The 17,220-nt window shown below is 45.5% G+C and overlaps 1 protein-coding gene and 1 long non-coding RNA gene across 15 annotated transcripts in view; both read left to right on the top strand.

The window, feature by feature from the left end:
* The window catches only part of LOC144115527 (uncharacterized), a 339,252-nt gene extending 338,648 nt beyond the window's left edge, over positions 1 to 604 (top strand). For all 14 annotated transcript variants that reach the window (XR_013311435.1, XR_013311432.1, XR_013311427.1 and 11 more), the window contains one exon: positions 440 to 604. The gene's annotated coding sequence lies outside the window, so the exon portion shown is untranslated. The remainder of the gene's footprint in view (positions 1 to 439) is intronic.
* A 7,307-nt stretch (positions 605 to 7,911) lies between these two features.
* Positions 7,912 to 16,313, top strand: LOC144115525 (uncharacterized). Its single transcript, XR_013311420.1, has 3 exons — positions 7,912 to 8,328; positions 11,124 to 11,288; positions 16,131 to 16,313. It is a non-coding gene; the product is annotated as an uncharacterized LOC144115525 (long non-coding RNA).
* Positions 16,314 to 17,220: the final 907 nt, after the last annotated feature.

Raw genomic sequence — 17,220 nt, 5'->3', positions numbered from 1 at the left:
TGTGGGCACATACATTTTTATGTGCTGGTTGCACACCTGGCTCCTGGGGACTATGTACTGGGCGCAGACAGTCTAGTAAAAACAATTTTATTTAAGCAAAATACACCAGTTGAAGACTGTATATAGCGGAAATTACAGCAGTTGCCTTATCTGCGTGGTACTGAAGCTGAAGGGCATTTGCATCGCTGTAATGCCAAGTTCATTAAAACCAGAGCTAGCTTACCACAAAAGTCTCATACTGATTCTTCATTGTTCATAACCTTTGTACACATAAGTTGATTTCATTTCTAGGTTCAGATGTTGGGAAAAGTGGGGCCAACTAAGTGTTTCTAGTGTTTAATTGGTGGAGGGACTATCTTTCCAGTTTTATAAAACTCCATGCAGTATTGCTTTCTCAGATATGTGCTCCAATGCTGCTTTTTTCCTTGCCCATCCACAGGAGGAAAAGAGCCAGCTGGTTGCATAGCTGCAAAACCTGGCCAGCAGGATGTGTAACCCATTCGACTTCTACATTGAGTCAGCCATGATAGTCATCTGAGCCATATAGGCACCTGGCAAGCTTTGCAACAGATTTTGATTTTTCTAATAAAATATTTTTATTGGACCTAGGTGTGAATTTTCTCCTGTGGGTCCCTTTAAGAGCTGACCCCTCTTCCATGTACAGCCTTTGTCAAAAGTATGGCCCAGTGTCTTGCTTCGAAGCCATACAGTGGAACTTTCAGCAGCTCTTCCAAGTCCCAAGCATGTGCAGACAAGGATGAGAGATCCTATCACCTTCGAGAGGTTTGAAACAATGATGCAAAACAAGCCGAGCTGCTTGGCTTGGAAGTAGATCTGATGGGCTGTATATTTTTTTACAAAGGCTGTAAACCTTGCAAGCATCTATAACACTCAAAGCACACTGCTCTTTCATAGTCACAGCAGTCATGACAATCTGTTATGTGGAATGCGTGCAAATGATCAAGCTAGATTTGGCTCTAGCACCGCATACATCTCATTCGATATTGGGCTCAAGTTCATGTCAAGGGATGCTACTGTAAACATCAAAGGTCATGTGCAGAAGTGTTGTTACAATCGTTACAGGACCTGTACCTGCATGCCATCAAAATGTGATATGCATGCAGGTTCACAGGTGGAAGATCCTGTTGTGTGTGACACATTGACTTACTGCTGCTTTTATGCTGTGAGCTGGAGCTGATATAATGGATTAGCCAAAAAATTAAACCTATGTTCTCTCACTCCTGAGGTTCTATTTGGACTTGCTCATGAGCTAAGCAAGCAAGCACATCATGGCTGATAACTTGCCTGAAGTGCCAAGCACGGTTAGTAGTGGATAGCATCTGTTACAGGCATCATAAGAGCATTGCACTACTATTCTTGGAGCACTGTATCAGCAAATTTCAGATGGTGCCAGTGGGTTTCGGTGTACCACTGAACAGAGAAAGGGAGTGTATTGTTTGCTCAAACAATTTTTCTAACATCTATGACAAGGCAAATTGCTTGCTTACATGAGTGAGCTGTACTGGCCATAGGATGCCAAGTTTAATATTAATTGCTTTAAGGAAAGTCACTGGACTTCAGTCAAAAGTGAATGTCATGACAATTTAAAAGGGCCTTTGTGCAGCTAACAGATGTGGCCCAAAATGGTCTTCAATGCTGACCTTTGAGGGAACACTCCTCCTCTCATGCAACGGCCTCTTGTCCAGTGCATACTACGCATACAACAGAGGTGCGTTGTCATGCATGGCCAAATTTAAGTGAGTCTATGCACCAACATAATGGGAGCCCCTTTGCTGTTGTGCTTTTTCCATGTGCGAGATCAGTGGTCGTTATCAGTGCACAATTTTTCCTTTATAAATGTATATAAAAAGAATATTATACCCATTAGGTTTGGGATACATGAGCTAAGCTAGCACTGCACGAAATGTGCACTCTGATGAATGTTACAAGAGGCTCCCATATATGGCGCCAGCCACACCAGCGACGAGTCGGGTCTTCGGCAAACGTAGGAGCCGCGAGTAGAGGTCACGGCCGGTCTTGAGGGGAGCACGCACTTTCACTCCTCTCGAGACCGGCTGTGTTCAGTGTTGTAGGCATTACCGAAAAAAGTAACTAAATACGTTACTCGTTACGCTAAATAAAAAGGAACGCGTTACAACCCTACGTTAGCTGCAAAAAAGGTAACGCGTTACAGTTACCATTACCGAAAAAAAGTACCGCATGTTACTTTGCCGTTACTCCATGGCCATAGATTTTAATTGTCTCTTCGCTGCAAGAACTCATGATAACAATCTTATAAGCTCGTATTTCACATAAATCTTCCAGCCCTAACAACGATTTTAGCTGAAATCCTGATTTAACGAGAATACTTTGCACAAATGTGCAGGAGCTTAGGAATGTTATACTGGCCTAGAGCTGCCTGTACAGTTACAAGTGATGGCTTCTAATTCTGTGGTGCATGGTGAAGCAATTTACTGAATGCGACATTAAACATAAACGGCATTTCATCATCACTACTAACTCCACAAAGAAAATATCACTGAACTATTAACAAATTTAGAGTAATTCTGAAAAATGTGATGTTCCAAAATGCTCCTCATGCTTCCACACTTTAGAGAGTTGTGCGTGTGAGTGGTTTTGGAAGGGGAGGTAGGTGAAGGCAAGTGTGTTAATGCGTGTTCATGCACGTGTTTCGTGTTTTATGGATATTGTCTTTCTTTTTTTTTTGGTTTATGGCGGTTTAACGTCCCAAAGCGACTCAGGCTATGAGAGACGCTGTAGTGAAGGGCTCCGGAAATTTCGACCACCTGGGGTTCTTCAACGTGCACGGGCACATCGTCAAGGGCAGGTGTTTTCTGGCATGCAACAAGGGTTGTCTAGAGCACCTGTACATTTTGTTTATTTTGCAACATCACTTTAGACGCTCTGCGCTTTTCTTTTTCTGAAAAAAATGGCGCAGTGGGGGGACATTTGGAATAAAAAGTACATAGTAACCTGACACCTCACGTTACCGAATAATGTTAATGTAAGTATGTTACCCGTTACAGTTCCGAAATGGTAACGAATATGGTAATTAGTTACCGAAAAAAGTAACGTTACCGGTAGCGCCGTTACTTGCAACGTGTTACCGCCAACACTGTGTAGAGGTGTGTGCCGTGGCGGTTGTTTCCACTCGGCGGCGGCGCAAGGCCATTTTTCGACGGCAGCGTGGAAAGCTAAACCACAAATTTAAAAAGCTATTTCACTACAGCCTTCTTTGTTAAACTGGTTGAAATTTTAGGGCTCCTCGTACGAAGCACTCAGAATACAGAGGTTGAAGGGTGAGAGAAATGTAAAATGTTCTGTAAATCTTTTTAGGCGCCATATATTTAAAAAAAAAGTTGGGCACATATCACAAGCACGTATGTTGATTGTGTTTATATATTTCTTGCTCACGAACGTGCAGAACCTTTCTTCTTTTCTGCGTCGTAGTCGCAATTGTTTTTTTTGCTATCCTTCGTTTATACAAGTATTTTTCCATTGCGCAGAGTCGGTGAATTCGTCTAGAATTGTTAAGCCAGCACCGACGCACGTGACACTCAATATGTTGATCGTACTTCCACTTGTTCTAAATGAGATTGTGTTTATACATTATTCTTAATGTAAAAAGAAACAGACCTCTTCTATGGCAAACTTTGCTTGGTGCAGACCTGTCAACCAATCAGTATAGGTGTTACAACACAAACATATCCGTCCGGACAGTTTGTGAAATCACTTGCTCTGAATATTAATCGCCATTTGTTTAAAGTAACTGTTCTTATAAGGGCCTTTTCCCGTAATAAAAAAGAAATAAAATACTTTTTTTTTGCAGCAGGTCAACATTTTTCTAGCCGGGATTGTTACGATGCGTAGATGCCGTTTTGGGACATATCGCTTATTCCACCCGCATCCACAGTGCCTGCGACCCTCAAGTGGTGATTTCGACGTTCTGAAACCGTTGTTTCTGCTCGTTGCACCATGTTGCACTTTTGAAGAAGTTTCGCAATGCCACATTGCGTTGTCTGCTGACAATACGCATGTGTAGACGTGCGGAGAGCAGGGTTGCTTTTGTTTGTTTTGTGTTCTTTCTTTGCAACACACTTCACATGTTGACTCCTTGACATGATTATATGCCTCAGACAGGGAAAAGAATTAAACAAGACAAAACCAAATCTCAAACGCAGCTAGGGAAAAATATATTCATGTTTAAAGGGCGCGCTATTGCGCCAAGTGAAAACGGCGGCGGCGGGGTGCCGATGCCTCGTCGGCCGCCGCGTGTTTCCAAAGACCCGAAGCTGTAGCAGCGGAAGTTCCGGTTAAGTCAACAAACACAAAAAACAAGCAAAACAAAATGATTATGCGCTTACGTTTGTTTGAGCATACCACTTATTGCACAAACTGAAATGCATTGTTAATAAAATGATCTGCTGCATTAAAACTTTCTCACAGCAATCCGCTCTTTACATCGCCTTCATTCGTCGCGCCATCTTCACGTCGGCCGACGGGGCAGCTGGCGGGCTGGCTGGTTTCGATTGAAGTTTTGAAGTTTCGCCGGGAAGAAATGTGCATAGGACTGAGTATCGCGCTACGGCACAGCCCCAAAACCAGCACGAGCAGTGTACAGGTTGCAAAAAAAAAAAAGAAAACCGAAGGTGAGCTATGCTGAAACTTCGTCTCGATAGCTGTCGCGCGATCTTGTCATACTCATTGGTGTGCAGTGCGTTTTTATTTTTGGTGATACGCAGGCTGACCCTGTCTTCTCTTACGAGTATATTTTTCCGTCCCGTCCCAAATATATGCCCGCAAATATCCTAAATGGTCTTGTTGCTGAGCACCTAGAGAACTTTTCTCATCGTACTGTTCTCTTCACTGATTCCTCCGGAAGCTGCGAGAAGGCGGCGATTGGGATACATTCGCAGGAATGGCTTGGAGCTATTCCGTTTCGTATCAGTGATTACACTTCTATATTCTTTGCAGAGTTTTTGGCTATTGGTTTGGCTCTTCTCAAAATTCCGAGACATGTAACAGGGGTTCTTATCCTTGCAGACTGCCTTTCAGTTTTATCTCTCTCCAAACTTCAGGAAAATCTCTATTGAATCGTTCCTTTAGGTTTTTTGTTCCACTCTCCGTGAGAGAGGTCTATTTTGTCCGAGTATCTGGTCATTCGGGTGTCTACTTTAGCGAGGTGGTCGGTTTACTGCGAGGTCAGCTCTCAGTGTCCTTGTAATCAATCCTGTCCCTCGCCTCATTCTGGTGGAGATTTCGTTTCCTGCATTTCCAACATAGCTCAGCCAGCTTCAGTGATTCCGTTGCTCAATACCGCGGGTTCTGAGCTCTTAAAGTATACCCTTAATTGGAATGTCTGGTCATATAAATCAAGGCTGTGTGAGGTGTCAATGACGCTTCTGACAATCCCCCACCTAAATTTGTACTGTCGGGACAAAAGTGGTTTACTCCATGCAGCGGGAGCCGGACCAACGGAACACTAGTTTTCCGTTGGTTATTCCGTAGTGTTCCTATACATGCTCCCGCAGGGAGCATATATATGAACACTACGGAAAACTGCATCGTAATGCCATCACAGGCGGCATCTGGGATCGAGACTCTGCAGGCATGTCGCTTGACTCATTTCAATGTTTCGTGCTTTAGATGGCATTATGATGCAGTTTTCCATTGCTCCGACTCCCGCTGCGTGGAGTATACCAGTTTTGTCCCCGATAGTACATATGCAGATGAGGGTTCGCTACGACCAACCTTTGTGACTGATGTGGGGAAGTTGAAACAATAGAACATTTTATCCTCTCTTGCCTGCGGTTCACATTTCAGAGAAAGTCGTATCTGGAGGTCACCCTTGCGACGTTAGGACTCCTTGTGTCTCTTCCAGTTCTTCTCTCGTTCAGTGTGAGCGCCAAGGGATTCGCATTAAGTAGGTATCAGGTAGAAAAACCAGCAAAGAGGACGTGTACACAATAGGAATTCACACGGACGACGCTGGAGACACAACTGAAAATTTTTACTTGATCAAGGAATCGAGCAGAGCAGGGCACACATGCGCATGAGCAGGACACGCCGACAAAAGGAAGAAAACAAAAGCAAAATAAAGGTCCGTCATTAAAAATACTGCTATCTTGCACGTGGAGACTATGTCCCATTCATGAATCAGTATTCTTTAGAAGAAAATTTGACTGACGTATTGCTGATGCAATCAGTGCCTGGCTTTTTTATTTTAAAAGCTTCCAAGATTCCACGTTCTATCTGCATTTTGCCTCGGCAGCCGCAATTGCCTGGGACAGCGTCGAGTCTAACACGACTCCTTGACGAGCGGTCACACCTGCACAACCGTGGGCACGTTCTTTCAACTGTGTAATAGCGTCACGGCGCAAACAGCGTTTTCTGTCAATTAGCTCTACAATTTGGATTTCCTGCGCTCGGGAAGATCAATTTGAGTAGTTTGCAGAGTGGGCCCCACTGCAAAGGCAACACTTCTCGTTCTGCTCAGTGCAGGTGCTCGTTGCATGACCATCCCCACAGTTACAACACCGCAAGTTGGATTTGCAACCGCCGGCGCTATGGCCATTACGCCAGCAGTTGTTGCACTGCAAAGGCCTAGATGACAAAGGTTCTACCCGAAAAATTAGAAGTCATGCCTTGATTTCAGAGGGGCAGGAAGTTCCGACAAAGGCGGCAATCACAGATTCGGTAGGCACCCGCATGTTGTTTACATCCCGGATACAGCGGTGCACAACAACAACACCTGCAGCAGACAGAAGCTCAAGAGTCTCTGCTGGAGACAGGAAAGAGTCCACGCCTCGAACGATACCTTTCGTGCAAGCCAGATATGAAGGGATAAATGAACTTATCCGAAGCGAGGCAAAAGATAAGGCCTTTAGTAAATCTCTGACACAGTCGACGTCTGGCGATATACAGTATTGTGCGTTTTTATCGCCGACACTTTCAAAAATTTCCCCGCCTCAACCGCTGGCTCGTTTGCGGTGAAACTGCACACAGCGCCACTGCCGGTTCTCAGCGAAAAAGCGTCGTCTGCGGGTTTTGGCTCGCCATCTCTCGTAGACGCTTATTACGTTTTCGCATCATGTGCGCCTGAACTAAGTAAGTACCATTGTCAAACTTGCTACGATACAAAAGTTACCATAATACGCAAGCTCTGTGTGCAGTTTCACCGCAAATGAGCCAGCGGTTGAGGCTGGGAAATTTTTGAATGTGTCAGCGATAAAAACGCAAAGCTTCCAAAGGCAGATCAGGGGATTGAGAAGCCGACCAGGGGGAGCTCCCCTGGCCGGGAGACTGGGTAGACATAGCCCGGGCTTACCGCCTTACCGCGTGCTTAAAGCCCACAAAACGAGAAGCCACATGAAACTTAGCCGATCGTTCCCAACAGAGCAGAGCAGCCAGAGCCTGCGTCGCAGTCCCTGACCGGCTCGCCCTGAAGCAAGTATTTGCGGTGACTGAAAGGTAAACTAAACCTGTCCTGGGAACAGCAGTCTTCAAAAAGCAAGCGTGAGAAAAACACCACCACTAAAAAAAAAAAGCATTGCGCGAAAACTGTGAACATACAGCACAAATATTTCCACGCAAATGTAAAAGAAAACCATTCATTCCCCAACATGGGAGGAAACAAAACCTCCGAGTTATTGTCCGACTCATGGACGCAGCCATCTTAGAAACCAAAAAACTGTGGCGACAAAAAAAATCTGCTAAATTGAGCGAAGTTTTAAACCAACAATTTTGGAAAAGCTAATTTTTCTAAATAAGCATAAAAATAGAGTCTAATTTAAAAAATTTGATTTCAAAATTATTGAAACAAAATATTTTTAAAAAGTTCGCAAAGCCTCGCCTCCTTGTATCCAAACACAAAGGCTCGAAGTCGAACGAATCCAAATCCAAACCGTCATGAACGCTCGATCTCGGGACAGAAGCACTGGAAGTTGATTTTCTTCAACCTTTTTTCTGAGGCATTCAAAATAGTTACTGAAGCTAACAGTGCTGGCGCATTCTGCTCGCGGTGAAGTTAAGACCATCGACGATCTTCGCAGCCGAATCAAGGATATCAGGGGGAAGATTCACGCTTTGAGTCTTGGCAGGAAGCATCAAGGAACCGAAGCCCAAGCACGTCGTGCAACCTAGGCCCGATGCGCCCCACACAGCGAACCGTTCGAGTCTGAATTTCGTCAACGCAAGAGGCATCGGCCATGAAGCACAGCCCTTTGATTCGGACGACATGTGAACGTCATCGCCGGAACGGAGAACTGCTCGCATAAGTCGCAAGTCGCAGGTCATAGACCACCTCAGGTGCGCTCATCTGGCGACAAGGCTATTGTGGTGTGTGAAAGTAACCTAGCAGAAACCCAAAACTCAGCTTGGGAAGATGTAAAGTAATGCACTTCCGGAAAACCGGGCAGCGTCTCGCGATGTTGAACGCGTCAAATATTAGAGTAGGCGCAAATCAAGCTTTGCAGTAGTGTTATACGGGGACGCCAAAAATGCAATGAAATGCGCTCACTAGCTCAGGAAGTCGGAAGTTTGATGGCAACCGTTAGTTTGCGGATAGGCATGAATACGAAAGAATCGGAACACTGGCCGTAAGTGAATCAATTTGAAGCTAAAGACGTTTCGGCTTCCACTCAGGAGCCCTGTTCACGTACTGTGGGCTGAGGTCGATAGAGGAAGAGCTCGCCAGCATCACTAATGTAACGAGGGTGCCTTGTTCACGTGAAGTGGTGCATAGTGAAAACGAGTAGCAATTTGTGGCTCAGTATGTGTCATAGATGTCGGGCACAAGCATGCAAATAGGCGCCGTTGCCGAGACTACTGTGTGCCTGGTGGTTCGATTAATCCGCGATTCCAGATATGTCCGGCACTGCAGGTTCTTTTCCTTCTTTAATATGCATTGCTTGACCAAGTCTATCATGGCCTTTGGCTTCAGTGCTTTTCAGCAAGCGCATTTGAGGACCTGTTTTTGTAGACATAGCAAGGTAAGTCTGATAGAAGAGTGCTACTCAGACTAACTCATACAGGCACTGTCCTGATTTACACCTATAAGCCAACTCACTCAAAAGTACCTTAGCAGTAGTGTATCAGCCTTGGCATTGTTTTTTTCCGTTTCACCAATGTATACTTGATAAAATTCTGTACACAGGATACTCTAAATCATGCCTGAATGTGTGTCTGTTGGTGGCATGCCGTCAGCTATTGTACATTCAAGTTTGATACCTCTATATCCCAAGACCGTGAGATGTGGGCCAATGACTCGCTGCTAGGTACATGAGGTATTCACGAGTTTCTTGTTCTGCCACTTTTCATTGCAAAGAGCCTGGCAGCTGCCGTTACGGTGAGTTTATGATGGCTTTGAGGAGCCTCTTGCACAAAGATCTTCGCTTTCAAGTCTTCTGGCCATGTGCTTGTAGTATTTACTCAAGGGAAGAGGGGTGGCAACTGCTCTCTTTTTAGAGGCCATGTGTGGGCACTCATCCTGTACACAATAAATGAGAGCGCGGCATCAAAAGGTTGTTCAAGAAAAGAACTGTCTATTCACTTCTCCTTCTACTGTGAACTCGGGGGCTTTTCGATGCTGTTCGGATGCGTTGTGAATGCAGGTAGTTACGCCTTTCCAACATGGAAGGATCATTGGTGTAGTGCACAAAAACCTCGGGTGATGAGAATTAACCAGATGAGTGCTCTATATTCCAGCTATTTCATGATCACATTGGGAGCAGTGACAGAAATGGACGCACTCATTGCTAAACAATGAACCTGTTTATAAAAAAACCTGGGCAGGAGCATCTGAAGACAGGGCATAAGAGTGGCATCGCAGATTCTATTCAGTGTGCTTACCAAATTCTTTGGAGGCCCTCCTGCTGTTGTGGCCTGGCTGTTATTAGTACCGAGTAGTGTGCTATTGTTGACATCATCTACTTGCAGACTGGCAGAGAGAATCACTTTATAGCTGGAGATTCCACATTATTGATGCTGATGCTCGCACTGAAACACAGGGATGTCTACCAGATTCTGTCACACTTTGGAGGCCCTCCTGCACTTCTGGCCTGCGCATGGTTGCAGTTGACTAAAGAGCATAATAGCAACAGCTGTGCACTTGCTTTCGAAGGATCACCCAGTTGTCTTCTGCAGAGGCAGCTCCCTGGGCCAATTTAAGCGCCACGCAAACACATACAGAGATTTCACCGCGAGAGTACTGTAATGGATGTAAACAAAGCCACCCACCTCAGTGGCTGTGGCGTTTGGCTGCCGAGCCCAAGGCCGCTCTATCAAATCCAGGCCATATTTTGATGGAAGAAAAATTACATGTGCTGTGTGATGTCAGTGCACACAAAAATTTGCTTTCTTTCCTCATGCACATTTACTAGAAGAGAATTGCTTCAAACAAAAATTATAACCAGCAGTTTTGAAAACACATAGTGATAGCCAGACATTCATGTCCTTCAGAATATCATCTGAAACCTTTTACTGCAAGATGTTTTGTTTTATTATAAATTCTTTTTGAGACTTGTGGACTTTCCAAGTCACATATCTCTTCAGGCACTAATTATACTCCAAAGGCCGCTGCGGTGGCTAAGTGGTTACAGTGCTCGGCTACTGATCTGAAAGCCACGGGTTCGATCCCAGCCGCAGAGGTCGAATTTCGATGGAGGCAAAATTCTAGAGGCCCGTGTACTGTGCGATGTGAGTTCACGTTAAAGAACCCCAGGTGGTTGAAATTTCTGGAGTCCCTCACTACGGCGTCCCTCATAGCCCGAGTCGCTTTGAGACGTTAAACCCCCATAAAGTTTCTATCTCCCAGTGATGAATTATGCTCTCGCAACCTTCTGATGACTGGGCTTCCCATGTTTGCTCGCGCTCGTTGCCTCGCACTGTATCGCCTTGCTGTTGCCAAACATGAATTTGCACACATGGTGGACCTTGGCTTCATGTGTCTCTCCCTCCTGCAGTCCTTGGGCATCGCCCCTCCACATGGTGCCCAAAAAGAGCTGTGACTGGCGACCGTGCGGTGATTACCATGCGCTTAACAAGGTCACAGTCCCTGAACGCTACCTGATTCCCATCTTATTGGCATTGATCTTATCGGCCAGGGATTCCAGGGTCTGAGACAAAGGCACGCTCAGGATCATGCTCACCTGCGGAGGCAGCTGCTGCAGGAAGAGGTCCTGGAGGAGTGCGCTGTTGTGTGCAGTAGCCACATTTCCAGCCAGGGCGTTCATACGACGCAGCAGCTCGGTAGGCTTGCAATCTCCGAGGTAAGGAGCTGCTGCAGATGATGTTGCTCCGTTTCGGAAGTGCACTGGATGTGCGTCGCCTTAAAATGATCATAGGGGCGATCGTCAGGCGGAGAACGTAGGTCGTCGCAAACAGCCGCAGCAGTTGTAGGCATGAGCGCACCAATGACGTGGTGGAACATGGTCATTTGCAAATTGACATGGTGCTGACGGAACAAGGCCTTGATGGTCAGGAACCAAAGTTCTGAGTCTAGTGACCAGAAGTTTGGGAGCTTGAGGGCGGAGACCACGGGCTCATGAGGCGCAACGGAGTCGGTACGTGAGCAACGGAATCCATGGCCTTGGCTGCACGATGGAAGGCAGGCAAGCAAAGGCAGCTGGGGTCTCGAGCTCTGGGCGGCGGTAGGTCTAGCTAAGCGGTTGAGGCAAGCGCAGCTCGGGAGCAGAGTGCAAAGAAGCGAAGTCCGGAGTCGCCAAATTTGTGGAGAAGTACCGACACAAGTCGTCGGGTCTCCACAAAATATATTTGACAGGACCCGCTCAGTCAGATGTGAGTGGGACAGCATGCCGCCGCCATTCCACTGTGCAGTCACAAAAAATCGAATTTGTTCACGCTTGGCAGGGGTGCTGGGGTACGTCGTAGTCCTTGGTGGCCGGACCACTACACCATGCTACAACCTCGTATGTGCAAATTGAGGGTCAGAACAGTTTTAAAGGTCTGAATGATATAATTTTTTTCCTGCATATGAAATCGCTATGTAGCAAAATGAGCACATTTTATGCATTCTGATGTGTTAACATTTGCAAGACAAGCAAACCAAGACAAACTTACCGAAGCCATACCAGGGCTACTGTACAACATGGAGGCGCAAATTTTGAAAGTGATTATCTGTGCTCATTTTACATGCCTGGCTTAATATGTTTTTACATGACCTTTCAGATTCCAACACAATTTATTTCATCTGTGTTTGTAGGAACTGCATTCCATAAACACTGGTCTGATGCTGGTCAAGTCGCATCCACAAATGCGGATTCAGCACCTCACTGGTATTTTCTCTGCATACTGAAAAGTTCACTGAAAACCTATCTGTATGTTTGTGGTATGATTTGTGCATCTTTCATGCAACTGATTTGTGTTACACCACTTGTACTGATTGCCAGGTACTGTACCCTGTTGAGACGTTGCAGTTTGGGTGATACAGCGAACTCATGTACTATTTGCATGCAGGAATAAATTATTTTTATTACATTGCTGTCATTTGCCTTAACTGTCTGATGATGAAGACCAACTAGCCCGTGTGCCAGTTCTGCAGCAATATACAGTCAGCATTAACTTTCAAGCATCCTTTTTATGCTTATTCGTACTTCATTCATAAGCAGTGTTCATGCTTGGTATCACAACAACACTGTTCCAAGAGTAAAAAGAAATGACGTGCTAGAGATGGATTCAAGCCGATGTAAGAATTTTTTTCATTGCCAGTTAACTAACACTAATTCATGAATGCTTTATTTGTCCCAGCACTAAGCGATGCGCTCACAGTTCACTTAAAAGCTCAGAAGTTGCATTGTTTCTTTTTTACTTCTTAATGAAAAGAAAGCTAACAGATATCCTGAAAGCACCCAATTATGTCAGTGCACCTTACAATGTGCTAATCGGCACATAAGGTAAGCTATTGAGGTTAACCTTTTACTCTACATAAAGTAGTTCAAAGTTAAGTATACATATGGTTTTGGTATACGAATGAAAACAATTTATCATAATTAATCAGAAACACAGCCGCTGCGGTGGCTCTGGTTATGGTGCTCGGCTGCTGACCCGAAAGACGCGGGTTCGATCCTGGCTGCGGTGGTCGCATTTCGATGGAGGTGAAATGCTAGAGGTCCGTGTACTGTGCGATGTCGGTGCAAGTAAAAGAAGCTCAGGCGGTCGAAAATTTTCCAGAGCCCTCCACTGCGGCGTCCCATAGCCTGAGTCGCTTTGGGTCGTTAAACATGAACCAAAAGCACAATATTGATTTCTATGTGCCACATCAACAGGGTGAAAAATGTTCCACTGTGGAAAGGTTCGTACTGAGTGTTAGTGTGAAGTAACACATTACATCGCACTGCTGCGTGTAGCTTCATAGACCGTCATTGTTACATATGTATCAAGTTCAGTGCTCTCCTTGCTATTTTTGCTCTTCCATGTTCACCTTTACTGCTATACATTCTTTTGCCATGCTGGTTTTATTGACTTCTTGGAGTGAAACCTTCAGAAAATGTGACCTGGCCTCTGTGGTGATGCAGTGACAAAGCCATTCTGCTGCACGAGCTATGTTACATGTTTGATTCCTTGTGAGAGGAGACTATTTCTGATGCAGACTGAGTACAAAAACTAAACTCCGCGCACATTATTTCCAATCACGCAGACTGAGTACAAAAACTAAACTCCGCGCACATTATTTCCAATCACGTGAAACAATCCAGGCAGTTGAAATAAATTCAAGGCACTGCATGCCTCATCACCGAGACAGGGTTGGCTTGGAATACACCATAACTTCATTATATTCTTGTCAGATTTTACATGCATTTTAATGCAGATGTGTCTGTTACGGCATTTTAATATAAAAAACGCACCAGTTCTGCAGCCTAAGTGCTACTGGAAGTTAGGAAGTAGTCACTGTACTCGCATGTTGTTATATATCTTTAAGCAGCCTTCTACATTCTAAATTAGGTTTCTACTCCGAGTGGCCAAATAGCTCACAAGTTTGTCATATTTCATGCTAGTATTTGTAATTCTGGGTTGTCTTTCCAGAAAAGTATGTATTCAGTAACTAAATCTGTGTCATTAGGCGTATTGTAGGTTTATCAATACACAGAGACCCATGGAGTGATAACTGCTAGCCCTATGCCTGGAAATTTTCTTGTGTACATTCATGAGAATGCCTAGACCATGGAAATATATTTCGATTTATGCTAACAAAGAGAACTTCTTATGAGGCTATCTTAATTCATGTGGGAGCTGGCTCTTCATGAGAGGCTTCATGTTGGGCTGAAACCAGCTGATTTTTTTTAATTGCAAGCCCAGGAAGTTTCTCTTGCAGCTTTTTCAGCAGACTGACAACCATGCCGTGTTTATGTTGCAGCACAGATAATGTGCACGATACTCTTCGTCAGGTTTAAATGACTGCTAGGAAGTTGCCCTGAGTCTGCAGTGTCCTCAACAGGAAGTCTCGTTTCAGACAGCTGTACAGGTTCCGAATGGTGGCAGTCCCTCAGCAAAGAACCTAATGAACAGTGATTTCACTTTACTGCCCAAATGCTAAAGGTGTGAGGCATTGGCGCTTTCAACTGTGTGGTCATGCTTGTGCTGTGTGGCCTACTACACGACTGCACATGGGAGCTGAGCAAAAGGAATATATAATACCTTTTTAATGCGACAGCATTCGAGGTCCCATTTGCAAGAAAGTGGGCTTCTGTCCGTCCATGTCACGAAAAAGCAGGTGGCAGTGAAATCAATTCAAACAATTTCAATGCAATTCCCACCTGCTCACCATGGAACTGCGGATCGGCTCATTGGATGAGAGATAAGACAGCCTCTCAAATAACTACCCGCAAAAATGAGCCTTATGGGAGCTCAGGAAGAGCAATCTGTGTCTCGCAAGCTCCACCGGTGGCTGTGTTTGAAACAGCCACCTGCCGGGGCACTGGCGCATGGCTTAACCACTGCACCAGGAGTGGTATGAGGACTCCCCACAATTTATGAACCTATGAAAGAGGAGGAGTTGTTGCGCGAAAGGGATCTTGTGCTATTGAATTGTACTCCTAAGGGCAGGGTATGCGGCACCCAAGCTTTTTAAGCTTTTGGTCATGTTTTTGTGCTTAACATGCACCGTGGCCTTCCACCTCCGGTTGCGTCAGCTCGCCACCTTCTTTGATAAGCAAGGCAACATCGTCAAACCTTATGGCAGTGAAACCTGCCGTACACAAACAAAAGAATAAATTTAAGATAGTGCACACAGAATTTTGCATTTGAAACCAAACTGTTGCCTTACATATACACATATCATACAGAAACCACCCGTTTTAAAAAATCTTGTCATTTATAACAAAGGCCATGCAACCAGGGTCCAACTACGAGTATCATTCAGGTTGCATGTGAATGCGCGAATGCTACATTTATTACTTCTATTCGTTTGCAGGTTGATATCACGGTGGCGTACAATGTCTTGAAAGCAAATCCATTTTGTCTGTGCTGGCCGAACGTTTTCACGTGCACCTCTGGCGATCGAAGAATACAACGGTGTGCTGAAATTCAAAAACGTGCATATAGTTTCACTGGGGACTGTGTTCAGTCCCGCTGTTATGAGGCCAAAAATGGAATAGTCGTTTTTCAGAGACAACCTCACTGAACTATAAGGCCCGACAAGCTGTATATATAGCTAGCATAGATCGTATTTGGGAGGTTTCTAATTCTGAACAAAATTGTGCAAGTATAAACGCACCGCGAGCCCGCGGCGTGACCGCGCGCGATGCGGCATATGACATCTTCAGCATTCTTCCTTTAGAACCTGCACAGTGGCGGTCCGTTGCGCCATTTCACCCCGCTACATCTTCCTTAGGTATGACACTTTACACATCGCAGCCAGGCTGGCCAGGCAGACGTGAACACGCGGCCAAGCAAAAGCTAGCGAAAGCGAGCGCGCCACGCCGATGTAGGCGGCGGATCGCTGTTGAGAAGTTTTAATGCAGCAGACCATTTTATTAACAATGCATTTCAGTTTGTGCAAAAGTTGGTATGCTCGAACAAACGTAAGCGGCGTAATTGTTTTGTTTTGCTTGTGTTTTTGTTTTGTGACGTAACCGCAACTTCCGCTTCTGCAGCTTGGGCCTTTGGAAACACGCTCGGCCGCCGCCTTCCTCCTCACCCTCATGTAAACACGGAGCAGACGACGTCCCACGTTGCAAGCGTCGCCTCTCGAGCTGCTGCGCAGCAGAACAATATCTGTATTCCTTCTAATCACACCTGTGTAGCCGAGCCAGAAATAAAATCTCAGTTATCCCCTAGCACAGAGAAGTCCTCAGTTTATTAAGCCATCCTGCTGTAAACAGGCACGAAACATGGCGTCAGAAGTATAAAAGTACCGTCAGCGCATCAACCATAGAGAAGATACCACCACCTGCGAAATTAGACTCCACTGGCAACGCAGCGGAACAATGGCGAGCCTTCAAGCATAGCTTCACGCTGTACCTCAAAGTAATGAACACAGCGAGAGCAGCTCCCGACCGGCACTTCTTTTGACCGTCGGAGGCCCCACACTTCTCGACATTTACAACACTTTGGACTTCGGGGAGACGTCCGAAGCAAGACCACACCCAGAATTTGACTACACGCATGTGATCAGCCTTCTCGATGCGCACTTTCTACCGAAGCACAACGAACTGTACTCGCGATACGTCTTCCGATCTGGAATGCAGCATCTGGATCCGAGCAGTTCGATAATTTTCTCACGGATTTGAAATTGAAAGCGCGCGACTGCTGGTTCGGAAACGAACGAGATAAAGTGATCCGCGACCAGATTGTCTGTGGAATTCAGGACGAGTGAGCGCGAGCGGGCATCCTAAAGCTCGTTGATCTAACCCTCGAGAAAGTTGTCAAAGTGTGTCTTGCTCACGAGGCTACACTACTTCAGACGAAAGTGTTTAAAGAGGGATCAGCTGCAAGCGAGAGCGAAATCAACGCTGCAAGGGAGCATAATCGTCGCACCTTCAACAGTAAAAGCTGTAAAGAAAAAGGGAAACCTCCTTCGATGGCGATTGGAACAAAATGCAAGTACTGCGGAGGAAGCCACGAACGCAAAAGAACAGCCTGTCCAGTCCGGAAGCAAGTGTGCATCAAGTGCAAAAAGAAGAATCACTTGGCAGCAGTATGCAAACGCAGCAGAGTAGTGGCTCGTTTGGGGGTCGATAGCGA

Source organism: Amblyomma americanum, chromosome 1 (genome assembly GCF_052857255.1).
Source record: "Amblyomma americanum isolate KBUSLIRL-KWMA chromosome 1, ASM5285725v1, whole genome shotgun sequence".
Classification (NCBI taxonomy): Eukaryota; Metazoa; Arthropoda; class Arachnida; order Ixodida; family Ixodidae; genus Amblyomma; species Amblyomma americanum.
This window is presented reverse-complemented; position numbering and strand designations above follow the sequence as displayed.